General features: G+C 43.0%; 1 long non-coding RNA gene across 1 annotated transcript in view; it reads left to right on the top strand.

The window, feature by feature from the left end:
- Positions 1 to 6453: 6453 nt before the first annotated feature.
- The window catches only part of LOC138750185 (uncharacterized), a 32957-nt gene continuing 25082 nt past the window's right edge, over positions 6454 to 14328 (top strand). Inside the window, exon 1 of the long non-coding RNA XR_011349138.1 lies at positions 6454 to 6655. This is a non-coding gene — a long non-coding RNA (uncharacterized lncRNA). The remainder of the gene's footprint in view (positions 6656 to 14328) is intronic.

Genomic DNA, 14328 nt, shown 5'->3' with positions numbered 1-14328 from the left:
CTGACCAATATTGATTAAAATTCATGCTAAAATTTAAATGTCATAAAGGATCGTTTATCAATACTGTAGAATGAGCGAATTTAACTACCAGTTAATTCCAAGTTATGAAATAAATTGTATTCAAATGTGATTTTGCACAGGGAGTACCTGAGAGTTGAGTGATGTTATAACATTTGCAGGGAGAAATGTTTGCACAAATAGGATGAGTTCTATACATCTTAACTTTAAGTGTATGTGAGATAAAGAAAGGATCTGATGTGTAAAGTGGCTGGATCAGCCAGTTGAAGGGGGAGTGTGCATGTCCCTTTAAGTGCACTGTGGCACTTGAAACTGAGGCTCCAGGCTCCTCTCTTGCAGTTAGAGGTATGGAGCCCTATCAATAGATTTAGTACATTTCTTCTACACATTCAGCAGTCAAGGTCCGTGAGTTTAAAGATCACCCGCCTCTGGAGAATAAAGATACCTCTGGGGATTCCCATAAGTTTAATCATTCATTTCTCTGGTGCATTTTCCTCCGGAGTGAAATTAATGCCTCAGCACAATTTCTCTGTATTGCCGCTGTAATTTAGTTCATGATAACTCTCCCCCCCCCCCCCCCCCATTCATCAGGTTTATATTTAAATCTGGTAGTGTGGAAGTTACATTGTAAATAATCACGGAGGTAAACCCTGCGCGATGGGATTTAGCTTAATGGAGAAATAAACCTGCGAACTGGTCTATGGTGCTGTGTGAGTACTGCCATAGGTGGAACATGATTTAAATTGGTGGCATAGTTCAGAACAATTGGGTGCATAAGAATAATAATATCATAAATAACTCACAGATCTTGTACCAGATGCTATTCAGTACATTTTAACTTAAGGACTGGAGAAATTGGCATGTTAGAATGAGATTGGCATGGCACCAATATTTCTTGATTCAATAATGACTCCACAAGCTCCAGGATTCATGCAGCAGAACTTTTAAGTGGAATATAATAGAAACTAGCCTGTACTTAAATGATTGTGTGTGCAATCTTCATAAGAACATCTTTTAAATTTTTTTGGTGCCTGTTTTACAAACTGTTTTAAATAAGGCCAGCTCCTGTGAGCTGTGGCACAAGGCATTTTACTTAAGGCAGAACTAAAGGTTAAATATGTTTCAAGTTCTCTCGCAGGGGCTCTTGTGCTGCATGTCTGTTATGTACTCACTCTAACAAATTGCAGGTTGGTTGCCTCATACAGACAAGCAGCTCCAACTGCATTTTAATAAGGTCTAATATATTCATGGCTTGGTTCAGCATCATGCTGAAGAAGATTGAAAAGAGGGTTGGTGCGAGAACACAGCCTTGCTTCACGCCATTGTTAATGGAGAAGGGTTCAGAGAGCTCATTGCTGTAACTGACCCGACCTTGTTGGTTTTCGTGCAGTTGGATAATCATGTTGAGGAACTTTGGGGGACATCCGATGCGCTCTAGTATTTGCCAAAGCCCTTTCCTGCTCACGGTGTCGAAGGCTTTGGTGAGGTCAACAAAGGTGATGTAGAGTCCTTTGTTTTGTTCTCTGCACTTTTCTTGGAGCTGTCTGAGGGCAAAGACCATGTCAGTGGTTCCTCTGTTTGCGCGAAAGCCGCACTGTGATTCTGGGAGAATATTCTCAGCGACACTAGGTATTATTCTATTTAGTAGAATCCCAGCGAAGATTTTGCCTGCAATGGAGAGCAACGTGATTCCCCTGTAGTTTGAGCAGTCTGATTTCTCGCCTTTGTTTTTGTACAGGGTGATGATGGTGGCATCACGAAGACCCTGAGGCAGTTTACCTTGGTCCCAACAAAGCTTGAAAAACTCATGCAGTTTGGCATGCAGAGTTTTGCCGCCAGCCTTCCAGACTTCTGGGGGGATTCCATCCATACCTGCTGCTTTGCCACTTTTCAGTTGTTCGATTGCCTTATATGTCTCATCCAGGGTGGGAACCTCATCCAGCTCTAGCCTTAGGGGCTGTTGAGGGAGCTGGAGCAGGGCGGAATCTTGGACTGAGCGGTTGGTACTGAAAAGAGATTGGAAGTGTTCTGACCATCGGTTGAGGATGGAGATCTTGTCGCTGAGGAGGACTTTGCCGTCTGAGCTGCGCAGCGGGCTTTGGACTTGGGGTGAGGGGCCGTACACAGCCTTGAAAGACCCCAACAATGAAGACGCTGTTTACATCCGGTACCGCACGGATGGCAGTCTCTTCAATCTGAGGCGCCTGCAAGCTCACACCAAGACACAAGAGAAACTTGTCCGTGAACTACTCTTTGCAGATGATGCCGCTTTAGTTGCCCATTCAGAGTCAGCTCTTCAGCGCTTGATGTCCTGCTTTGCGGAAACTGCCAAAATGTTTGGCCTGGAAGTCAGCCTGAAGAAAACTGAGGTCCTCCATCAGCCAGCTCCCCACCATGACTACCAGCCCCCCCACATCTCCATCGGGCACACAAAACTCAAAACGGTCCACCAGTTTACCTATCTCGGCTGCACCATTTCATCAGATGCAAGGATCGACAATGAGATAGACAACAGACTCGCCAAGGCAAATAGCGCCTTTGGAAGACTACACAAAAGAGTCTGGAAAAACAACCAACTGAAAAACCTCACAAAGATAAGCGTATACAGAGCCATTGTCATACCCACACTCCTGTTCGGCTCCGAATCATGGGTCCTCTACCGGCACCACCTACGGCTCCTAGAACACTTCCACCAGCGTTGTCTCCGCTCCATCCTCAACATCCATTGGAGCGCTCACACCCCTAACGTCGAGGTACTCGAGATGGCAGAGGTTGACAGCATCGAGTCCACGCTGCTGAAGATCCAGCTGCGCTGGATGGGTCACGTCTCCAGAATGGAGGACCATCGCCTTCCCAAGATCGTATTATATGGCGAGCTCTCCACTGGCCACCGTGACAGAGGTGCACCAAAGAAAAGGTACAAGGACTGCCTAAAGAAATCTCTTGGTGCCTGCCACATTGACCACCGCCAGTGGGCTGATAACGCCTCAAACCGTGCATCTTGGCGCCTCACAGTTTGGCGGGCAGCAGCCTCCTTTGAAGAAGACCGCAGAGCCCACCTCACTGACAAAAGGCAAAGGAGGAAAAACCCAACACCCAACCCCAACCAACCAATTTTCCCTTGCAACCGCTGCAATCGTGTCTGCGTGTCCCGCATCGGACTGGTCAGCCACAAACGAGCCTGCAGCTGACGTGGACTTTTTACCCCCTCCATAAATCTTCGTCCGCGAAGCCAAGCCAAAGAGAAGAATATATTCAAAACCCATGGAAATATGGTTTGTGTTTCATTTTACAATTTTTACACTAACACAAAGAAAAGTCAAATTGTTATTCATTTTATTAAATTGGTGATTGGTTATATGTAAAAGCATGCCAACATCACCAACAGAAACCTGTCTGGGATGGCCCCTATTGTGTACTTTTGATTACAGACACTGCCGTGCGAACGAAAGAAAAAGGCTGGAGCCACATCCAACGAATTAAACCAGCTACTGAACCACAGAATAACAACATTGATAATCTACCCTCCACCTGGCGTGCAGTCCCTCTTCCTTCTGACCTGAAAGTTACACTACGCCGTGAAAAAGTGCCGTAATGTTGTTTTTACCATTTATTGTATTGTTTAATTGTTGCTTCTCCATTTCTGCGACATCACTTAATTACTCACAATGTATTAAGTCCTCCTGGGATAGGGGCAGCAGAGGTGACAATTATTTTCCTTTAGAATGTAGACAGAGCATAGATATAATGTATAGTCATAGTGGGATATGGGTTAACAAGGGATTCCAATACGGACCAGGGGAACTGAACAGCTTTAGTGGAGTACATCTAATTTGTATCTTAGCCTACACAGGTATTAAAGACAGGAGTTTTAAAGCGATAGCACAAAGGACATGGTGGGACAAAGACAGACAGAATGGTAGTCAGGATTGTACATGTCACAGAGAGAGAGAGTTAATGCATATGCTAATGTACACAGACAGGCTTGCACTCACAAGTTGCAACACACAGGTTAAATGATAAGAAACAATCCTCCCCAGCTTGGTCTCTTCTCAAACATCCTTTGGGTCTCTCATACATTCAAAATGACAAACACCACCCCGTGAAGGGGAGCACCAGTTACAAACGACGTGAGCTGCTACAGTACCCTAAAGCTACTTGGCATTTCAATTGTTTAATCAGACTCCAAACAGCCTTCAACATCATCATCAAATGGAGATCGGTGGCCCTGGGGTTCGGAGCTGAAGAGGAACGGCAGATACGAGCCACAATTCAATGGAACCGCCTGACTCTCGACTACTCATTCGCTGCTGAAGGCAGCGTTTCTCAAAGACTTGTTCAGGACAATGCTTACAACAGTCAGGCGGTTAAAGATACTGCTTCAGGACTTCGACGAGAATCTGCCCATGCCCATGTTCAGACTTAGCAACCTCAGACTGATGTGGGATGGACTAGACTCTTTACTAAAAACTGGAGCCTGATACTCACAACCTTTATAGCAGCTGGACTCGCTACTCTCACCTTTATAGTGTTCCCCTGCCTAAAGACTTGGCTGCAGTTTTTAATTCATCGAACCCCTCGTCAGAACACTATACCCCAAAGAAAGTATGTTTCCCTAACTCTATCCAACGACACAGAGACTGCAATTTGGTTATTGACCAGCTGGGAAAAACAACACCTTGCACTTTACGACATCAGTAATACTGATCTAAAAGAAAAGTGAGGATTGTGAGAGATGATAAAACTGATCTAAAATTATGAACATGAAGGAAACTAAAATTCATACATTAATAAATGAATGTAACCAGTACAAACAGGATGAGCTTGGGAATTAGGATGCAGGAAAGCAGAGTCAGCACATTTAAGATAAGAATCTTCTAGTCTTTGTGACAAGATCAATGAGCCCACCATATGAATAAGATAAGGAGCGGTAAGGAACAATAGAGTGTAGGAAGTTGAGGTAGTCTGGATGAGATAAGGGTCTCCTAGCCCTAGACAGAAGTACCAAGTTCTACATATCTAATTAGTTAACCTTACATAGATTTACAAAGTTATACATATTAAATTAGTTAACCCTAGACAGGATTAGCGAACTCTGCATATCAAGAAACTGTGGCTCCGAGAATCAGGAAGGTGTGAATAAGGACAATAACATGAAGGGACACCAACAGGATACCCCCTGGTCCACCAAGTGCACAGAAACAGCATGTAGGCAGGATTGCCTAATGCCAACCCTCTCCAGCAGGAGGCAGAAGAATGTAAGGGGGGGGTTATTCCTATACTGAGATAAACTGTATAAAAGTTGGGTGAGCCCCAGTGTATGTGTGTATTCCCAGGGTAAGGGGAAGCACCCAACTTTGCATTGTTGTTGTAATAAATGTTCTTTGTTCTCAATTTTTGTCTCGAGCAATTTCTTTAAAGGTAATTCTGTTTCTAACATTGGCGACTGCACAGAGTCCACAGGGACCAACAACTTTTGTCCCAGGGGAAAAACTGCAGAGCAGTAATCAACAAAGATGGGAATACTCCTGCGACAGCAGCGGGGAGATAATAGAAGTAGAGCTGCCAGTGTAATAAAAGATTCTTTAACTTTGATTTCTTGAGCGTATGTCCTTCTTTCCACCTATAACAGTAGCGCGCACGCTCCAATTTCACATCGAATGGTCTTGCTCATCTTATATCAGGAGTCATGTGTACAGTTTCCTTATCTGAAGCGTGAGAAGAGCACAAAGATTGTCAGACTTGTTTCTGGGGTGTTCTTTGCGGGTGATAAGAGGAAAGTTTGAATATGGATCTCTTGGTCGTTGGAAAAATTGGAGATGACCTTACAACATTATGAGAGGACACAGCAGCACAGATCGAGAGAGGATAATGCAAAGAAGCTGAACATCAACTGTCACAATTTCCCAATAACTGATCGGCTGCTTGAACTTTAAGAAATGTCTTCAATGAAAATGTAATATCCTTGGAATTCTCTACCCTGTTGAAGGTTCATTTGAAATTTGGATCCATGGACTTATGATGAGTTTATTGTCATAAACATTCATAGAGGGATCATATGCATTGAACTTAGATGCAGATACTTTGAAAAACGTAGCAGACATTAAATTGGTTGCGGTAATAAATATGAAGGAAAGATTGAGAATAAATAGTCTCCCTTGCAGTTGGGGTACAATGTATTTCTTAAGATCAGAGGAATCCTGGAGCCAGGATAAAATGATCCTGTGTTTCCCAAGGATTTGATTGAGTTGTTGGGGTAGTATGAAATGGAAGGGCAGAAGGGTCTCCTGCTTCTTCGACTGTCTGCTTTCTGTCTTGCAATGCTGATTGGGTGCGCCTGTGTTCGATCGCTCGCTGATTGGCTGCTTCAGTTGCGCGAGCCAAACGTTGATTCGGTGAGTCCGCTATTGGATTAGACGCTGGATTCGGGTTGGATTGATGGGCGGGTTCGCGGGTTAATTGGCTCTTGCTGTGAGGAGGCGGGACGTTGGCGGCGGCGTCATCTGATCGGGGTTCGTCGTGTCGCCGCGGGCGCGAATGGGAAGAAGTTGGCAGAGGAGCCGGGACCTTCCTCAGCCGCGCCGTCCAGGGAAAACGGGCGACCCGCAGCCCGCCGGGCCCCACCCGGGAGCGGCCGGTACCGGCGGGGTGTTTGGGTGTAGCCGAGGCGTCGGTGCGAGGCCTGATGACGCCGACAGGGCGAGGCCGGGGACCGTGGGGTAACTGGCAGCGGGAAGGGGCGGGGCAAGAAGAAATTTTGGAAGTCTGGTTGGCGCATGCGCTGTGGATTTAGGACTTGGAGTTGGATTCGCGCATGTGCAGCTGATACGCACGTGCCGACTGACGGCCACCAAGCAAAGCCTTTGCGGAAGTGACAACTAACAAGTCGCGCATGCGCACTTAAATTAAGATGGCTGCCCCCAGCCTATGGACCCTGAGAAACTGAGTCACAAAGTCAATCGGCACATTTTGGGATTTACGTGTCCTGTGTCTCTGTTCTCGTTTGTCAAATCATTTGATTTAAAAATAGGCTCTAAGACTTCAGAGCTCCTCGCACAGGGGCAAAACTCCGACTCGCGACCATTGTGGGATGTTTCGGGTTTCATTACGGTCGCAAGTCGGGGAGGACCTGTCGGGGTCATTGGGTCGCTTAGGAAGGGATGGAAAACCATCTTGGACTATCCGAGTGTTGCAGAGATTTGACCTCTTTTTGCTCTTTTGGCGTGCTACAATCTCAGCGTTTATAAGGGGGAAATTCTTTCAAAATTTCATTCAACTTTATTACAGAATTCTTCCTAGATTATCTGTGTAACATTGAATGTTATGGGTTTTCATGAACAGGGATCATGATTTTACTCATAATTTGGTGAGCCAATGGATGGGACATTTTTGCTCATGCCCCATGGGAATCGAAATAAAAATGAAGTGACAAGATTAGGAAGGTTTGTTGACCCATCTTTTTAAGGATGATTTTCATCTTGCTTGCTGAATTAAAATGTGATTTGTCAGTTCTTAATGGCAGCTGCCATATTGGCATTGCAAGGAGAGATGGGAAATGGGTCAGGTCCATGGTGGCCCCAGTAATGCAACGTAGAAAGATGTCACGGGGCTGAATGTGGGTTAGGGAGGGAGAGGTTATTAATTTTTGGGAAACGTATGTGGCCACTCACCTATCAATATTTTTTATCAAATAGAAACTCCTGCTGGTAGAAGCCATTTCCTATTTTGAACAGGCCCAATGTCATTATCCAAGCAGATATTGTTAAGAGCCCAAAGGATCCCAAAACTCAGCAGCAAGAGACATTCACCAAGGCAAGTGGTTTTTAAAACAGAAGTTATTTTAATCAAATTTAAACATGAAAATAGAATTAAACTTTAACTTAACTCAATACTTAACTAACCCAAATGAACCCCCTTCTAATTCTAAGCACACATGTTTGTAATGTGTTTAAATTTAAGAAAAGTTCTTTGGTTCACAGTTCAATCTCACTTCTCCTTCTTCCAAGTTCTGTGGATGCAGGCAATTCTTCTGCTGTGCACAGAATTGAACATGTACAAACTTCACCAGGTTTTGGTGCTCGAAAGGTAAATGTTTTCCACTCAGGAAGGTTCTTGTAGGGTTTCCAGACAGTGATTTGTTGTTCCAGGATTTCCACAACTGAGGTACCTTCATTAGTCTCCTCAATGTCTAGCTGATGAAACTAGCCCCATCAGGATCTTCAAGATGGTATCTTCTTTCTGCAAGCTACCTCAGAGTTCCATTCCTCTTATTCCAAACAACAGGAGTTCTTTCTTCTGCTCAAGCTGTTGTTAGATAAACAAAACCCAGGTGTGACTTTCCTCTAAGCACCCTGCAGAAAAGTACTTGTAGCCATCCTGACTCCATTTCCAAACAATGGTCATTCATTTTATGACATCAGTTCGATTAACACCTACTTGTGAATGTGCAGATCATTCTCCAGAGATCTTCAATCTTTCAAATAAGATGTTTTAAAATGTATGTGTGTGTATGTATGTAACCTACTCTAAATCTTACCAAAATCCAAAATACTACCAAATTCTCCAAATATATTTATTTATTACAATGAATAAGTTGCATTTAAGAGACTCTAAGACAGGCATACTTGGGTGAAAGAAAAACAGGGTTGTAGCGGACGTACCGTCACTGTCAGTTCACAGACTTACCTGACACGTCGCAGGCTAACAGTTTTGGGCACCAAAGTACAGTGAGTGGATCAGATGAAGCTCCTGCCTAAAGGCACGGGGCGCTAATGGCTCGGAGCTTTAACCTGCTGGTCCTGTGGACCGGAAGGTGTTCACTAATGTTCTCATTGACAGTCAGGGAATAAAAGGTCCGTGTATGTCTTCAATGACATGAGTTGACAACCTTTGTATGTATTTGCCTTTATTAAGTAGCATCTACCGCAGTAGCTGCTACAGGGTATTTTTTTTGTTAGAAATATCAAGATCAACACAACATCGTGGGCCAAAGGGCTTGTACCGTGCTGTAATATTCTGTTATTTCTGTTATTGCTTGACTTTGAATATCTGTTGTAAGCTCTGTGAGACTTCAATAATGTAGCAAATTTGCACAGCAACATTGCAGTCAAAAGTTTGTATCTCCTGGTTGACTTGAGCTTTTCTCTTTTTTACACAATGCTTTATAGGTCTGGTCAGTAAGAAAAGAAATATTGTGCATGTTGAATATGTCATTATGTCTGAAAGTAACACTGGAAAAGAGTCATTAACACCAAGGTAAATAGCACCCTGAAGTGGCTGGTGCAGTTTCGTGATGGGCAGAAGTTATTCCTCAGTGGCGACAGTGATGTGAAAATGTAGGTAAATTATTTGTGTATGATTTATACATGGAAAAATTAGCTGTTGTTTGTTCCAATTTCAGGTAGATGAGGTTGCAAAGTGGGTAAGGATAGAAAATAGTGGGGGAACAACAACTGGGGCTTGCATTTGATTGTGTGAAAGTAGAAATGGAAACTCAGAATAAGGCTAATCTGATTAAGCAAGCCACTGGCTCTCATACTTCCACCAGAAGTGAATCTAGAATTGAATTTTGAGTCTTTTATGGTGGGTATCTTCAAAGTCTGTTGATTGCAAGACTAAATTAAGAGCCCTTTTGCCCCTGGCTGTGCTGAAAGATTGTTTTGTTTATTAACTAAATCTTTCTGAGAGGGAGAATAGACTGAAGCTGCTTTCCTACTCGTTGGTGATGAATCTGGTAGTAGGATTTTTCAACTAATTACAGACTCCTAATTCCTCTCCGTCCTTGGGCATTTTCTCCTGCAATTTACATCAGTTACCACCATCGAGGGATTCTCATGCAGGGTAAAGTTTCATATGCACATGCTGCAAACATGTCCGTGCCCTCTGTGGCAGGAAACCCAATCCAGAGTAAATGACAGATTGACTGAGCACCTCCACTTTGATCACAATGGCCATCTTGGCTCATGGTCACAAGCTGTTTTAAGTTCCATTCCATTCCCACAATGACCTTTGTCTTCTGCCTCCTCCATTGTCAGGGTGAGGTCAATTCCAGAGGAACCATCTCTTATTGCATTTGTGACTCGATAGTATGCATATGGAATTTTCCAAAATCATGTAACCTGCCCACCACCTCCCCCCTCCACAGGTTTCACTCTCTTTCCTGCTGATTCACCCAGTTCCCCTCGTATTCTCCCTTCCAAACCAGACGATTGATAAATGTGGGCAGAGAAATAGCATATGGAGTTTAATTGAGACAAGTGTCTTGCTCTTCGAGAGGACTTGTAGTAGTGTTGCAAAGAGGGATCTTGGGGAGCAATCGTGAGCTCCTTGAAAGAGGCAACATAAGTGTAGGGTGTTAAAGAAAGTATTCTTCATTGAGCAGGACATGAAGTATTAATGTGATTAGGCCACATTTTGAGTATTTTCTGCAATTCTAGTTGCTGCATGACAAAAGGAGTTCATCAGGGGCTTGCTTGGGGAAGAGCATTGGGTCTGAGGAGAGGTTGGACAAATTTGGATAGTTTTCTCTGGAGCATTGGAGGCTGAGAGATGACCAGGTTGAAATTTATCCAATTATTCTAATCATGGAGAGAGTAGATTTCTTCCACCCCTGCCCCCGTGGGAGATGTAAAAATACTATGATACCTATATTGAACATGAGAGGGGCAAATGAGAGAAGTGAGGCAGGGTTTCGCACAGTGCGGTGGGGGTCTGGCCCACGCTGCCAGGATAGTGGTGAACTCACCACGATTTAAGAGGCATTTGGTTGGGCACATGAACAAGAGGGAATGGGTGATGTGCATGGACCATGTGCTGACACATGGGATTAATTTAAATGAACATCATGGTCACCACAGACATTGTACACCAAATGGCCTATTCCTGGGCTGCTCTGTTGGGTGACGATTCATCTCTTTTCAAGGATTGTTGCCGATGGGCAGTAAACTTTTCACAGAGGTCTACCTCCAATGAATGTATTTAGAACATTTCCATGAGTTAATTCCCTGGAGAAACAGCAGTTTATCATTCAAGCTGTGTAGCCACAGCAATAATGAAAAGTTTGAAGGCCATCATTACTGAATCCATTTTAATCAGCCTTCACCTTGTACAATGTTCAGTTGAGAGAAGAAAATCAAAATGCAACTTTTAACCTCTAGGAAAGATGGGTAATTCTTTGTACCACAGAATTATTGCTGAAAATATATTTGGCAAATTTTGTGAATTCAGCTTCCAAAGAGTTGATGAAGAGGAACCACAACGAGATTTTAAAAAATTAAACCCTGAACCTTTATTAGAAGTTCATTGCAATAAACATGTTCAGGTTCAGTAATGATTGATTCTAGAATGGTATGTGGCAGTAATGAAAGGAATGCAGGATAGATATATTCCAAGAAAAATAAATTAATGATTTGGATTGTGGTTTAAATGGTTTTGTGGCCAAATTTGCGGAGGTCACCAAGATAGGGGACAAAGTAGGAAGTGTAGAATCCGTAAAGTTGCAGAAGGATATAAACAGATTAGGAAACTGGGCAAAATGATGGCAGATGAGATTTAACATCGAGAAATGTACAGTTGTACATTTTGGCAGTGGAAATAAACAGGAAGCATACTATTTGGATGGGAAGAAAATTCAGACCTTGGATGTGCAAATGGACCTGGGTGTCCTTGTGCAAGGAAACCTAAAAGTTAATGACCAGGTGAAATTGGTCATGAAGAAAGTGAATGCTATGTTGGCATTCATTTCATGACAAATGGTGTACAAGCATAAAGAGGTGTTGATGAGGCTCTATGGGGCACTGGTGAGACCTCATTTCGAGTAGTGTGTGTAGTTTTGGGCCACCTATCTGAGAAAAGATGTGATGTTGAAGAGGGTGCAGAGGAGAATGACTAGGATGATTCCCAAAATGCAAAGGATAATGTACAAGGAGTGTTTGACAGCTCTAGGGTTGTATTCATTGGAGTACAGGAAATTAAAGAAGTAACGTCATGTAGACATTTTGTATATTGAAAGGTTTAGATAGGATGGATGTGGGTAAAATGGTTCCCTTGGTGGGTGAATTGAGGACAAGAAAATTAGAGGTTATCCTATAAAACAGAGATTAGGAGGAACTTGTTTTGCCAGAGGATCGTGGATCTGTGGAACCGCTGCCACATACAGTAGTGGAAGCCAGATCACTGAGTATTAAATCAAGAAATAGTTTTGTGTCAGTTTACGGAGCAGATTCGATGGGCCTGGTGGCCTGGTTCTGTTCCTTTGTCTGTGATCTTGTTCTCATTTTGGAGAGATTATTGAAGTCAACTGAGAAAAATGGAACAATTCTAGACAGTTGTTAGAATAGGTATTTAGTTTGGCATCTCTATGTAAAACTCCAAAACTATCTGTCACTTTGGAGCGGTGCCTGTCCCTCCAACTACTGAGCAACGTAGATTTGCTAATATGTCATGTGTTCATTCAGCTACAAATGATTCTCTTATTCAAATATGCCCAGAGGTCACTCGCATTTCATTTCAGCTTCACATCGTTTTGGGTGGGTTTTCAGTTGTAAATGTGGCCAGTTCCACTTTTGGAGAAAATTTCTTGTCACATTTTTCAGTGATGTATTTGACAAAATGCCGTTGTGTGGACTGCAGCTCTTGAATGCAAGTGAGCTACATTTATTGTCCTTCCAATGCCATCTGCTGCCTGACAAGCCTTCAACCTGGCTCCTGCCCTTTCCAAGCCTTCCTCAAGTCTTTTCTTCGCCTCGTGTCCCCATCATAATGGTGTGCAGACATGCAATAAGCCACCATATAAAGGCAGGGTCTAGGAGACGCAGGCTTGTAATACCCCGGATTATCTTAAAATCTCAAAATTGGAATGGCAAGAATTGTGCCTAGCCCACAGATCTGACAGCTGCTGGGCTTCACGATTGTATGTGGTTCTGAAAAAACTAGAGATTGGCGGCCTTGCAGAGATGATCGACCCCTGACAATTCCACCATGCCTGACTGATACAATATTCCAAATTTACAAGACTTCTCAGCAAACCTCCACGACAAATCTGCATTTGCCAAAATAGATCTAGAACGTGCTTACTATTAGATTCCATTTGAGTCTTTGGATGTCACAGTGATGCCCCCGTTCGGCATGTTTGTGTTTCTGAGAAAACCATTCGGTCTATGGAATGCAGCTCAGACATTCCAGTGGTTCATGGACCACGAACTCACTGTCCTTGGGTTTGTTTGGTGCTTGTGTTGATTGAGGAGATTCTGGTTGTAAGTATGGATGAAGCGGAGCACAAGAGCCACCTTATCTCATTGTTTCTAAGGCTTGAGGAATGTGGCACCATGATCTATCCCAGGAAAGTGTTTCTGGTGTTTCTGATCTTGTATTTTTGGGAGCTAGAGTTATGCCACATGGTATTTTGCCTGATGAATGGAAAGTGCGTGAAATTTGAGAATTTCCTCCCTCTGTTACGTTTGGCCAGTTGTGATGGTTTTGAGGTATGAGGAATTTTTATTGCTGTTTCCTGGTGAATGCCACTGCACCTCTTGCTGAACGACTCAAAGGATCTGATGTCTGCTTCAAAAAGACATTATCTTTGGGAGACCATCCTGTTTATGCTTTCCATGATGTGAACACTGTTCTGACAAATGTCACTAAGGTTGTACATCAAATGCCCAAGATCTTGCTCTCTTACCACAGATGCATCTGTCAGTGCTGTGGGAGCAGTGTTCGAACAACGAGTCTGTGGGCAATTGGAACCTCCGGTGTTTTTTTTCAGCCAAGCGGTCACCGGCTGAGGCAAGGTATAGTACATTTGGGCAAGAAGTCTTAGCTATCTATCGCGCAGTGAAACATTTCAGTTTTTTTTAAAATTTATAGTTTTGTATACAGTACAATATAATACCAGAATCGTATCCAAATGATACATTGATCAAAATAGAATAACAAATAAATGGTTGTACTGTCCATAAAAGTGAGAAGAGAAGAAAAGTATAATGAAAAAAAAACAGATCTAGGTTCAAAGCTCCTGTGATAACTATTCCCTCCCAAAAGGAAAGGCAGGACATTAAAAAAATATTAAAATTAAACCAACATGATAAGGTTCAACCATTAAGATTAATGAAAAGTGGTGGTGGGTTGGAGAAGTGAATACATTAGATATCCAAACCCATATCTAAATATGGTTTCCATATTTTGAATAATTTATCATACCCAGTTAATATTATACGTCACCTTTGCTAAGGGAATACAATTTTGCATTTCCCCACAATCAATTTTAAGATGGGATTCAGATTTCCATGGAATTGCTATACATCACCTGGCCAC

This window comes from Narcine bancroftii, unplaced genomic scaffold (assembly GCF_036971445.1).
Source record: "Narcine bancroftii isolate sNarBan1 unplaced genomic scaffold, sNarBan1.hap1 Scaffold_104, whole genome shotgun sequence".
NCBI lineage: Eukaryota > Metazoa > Chordata > Chondrichthyes > Torpediniformes > Narcinidae > Narcine > Narcine bancroftii.
The sequence above is the reverse complement of the archived record's forward strand: the minus strand, read 5'-3'. Positions and strand labels throughout refer to the sequence as shown.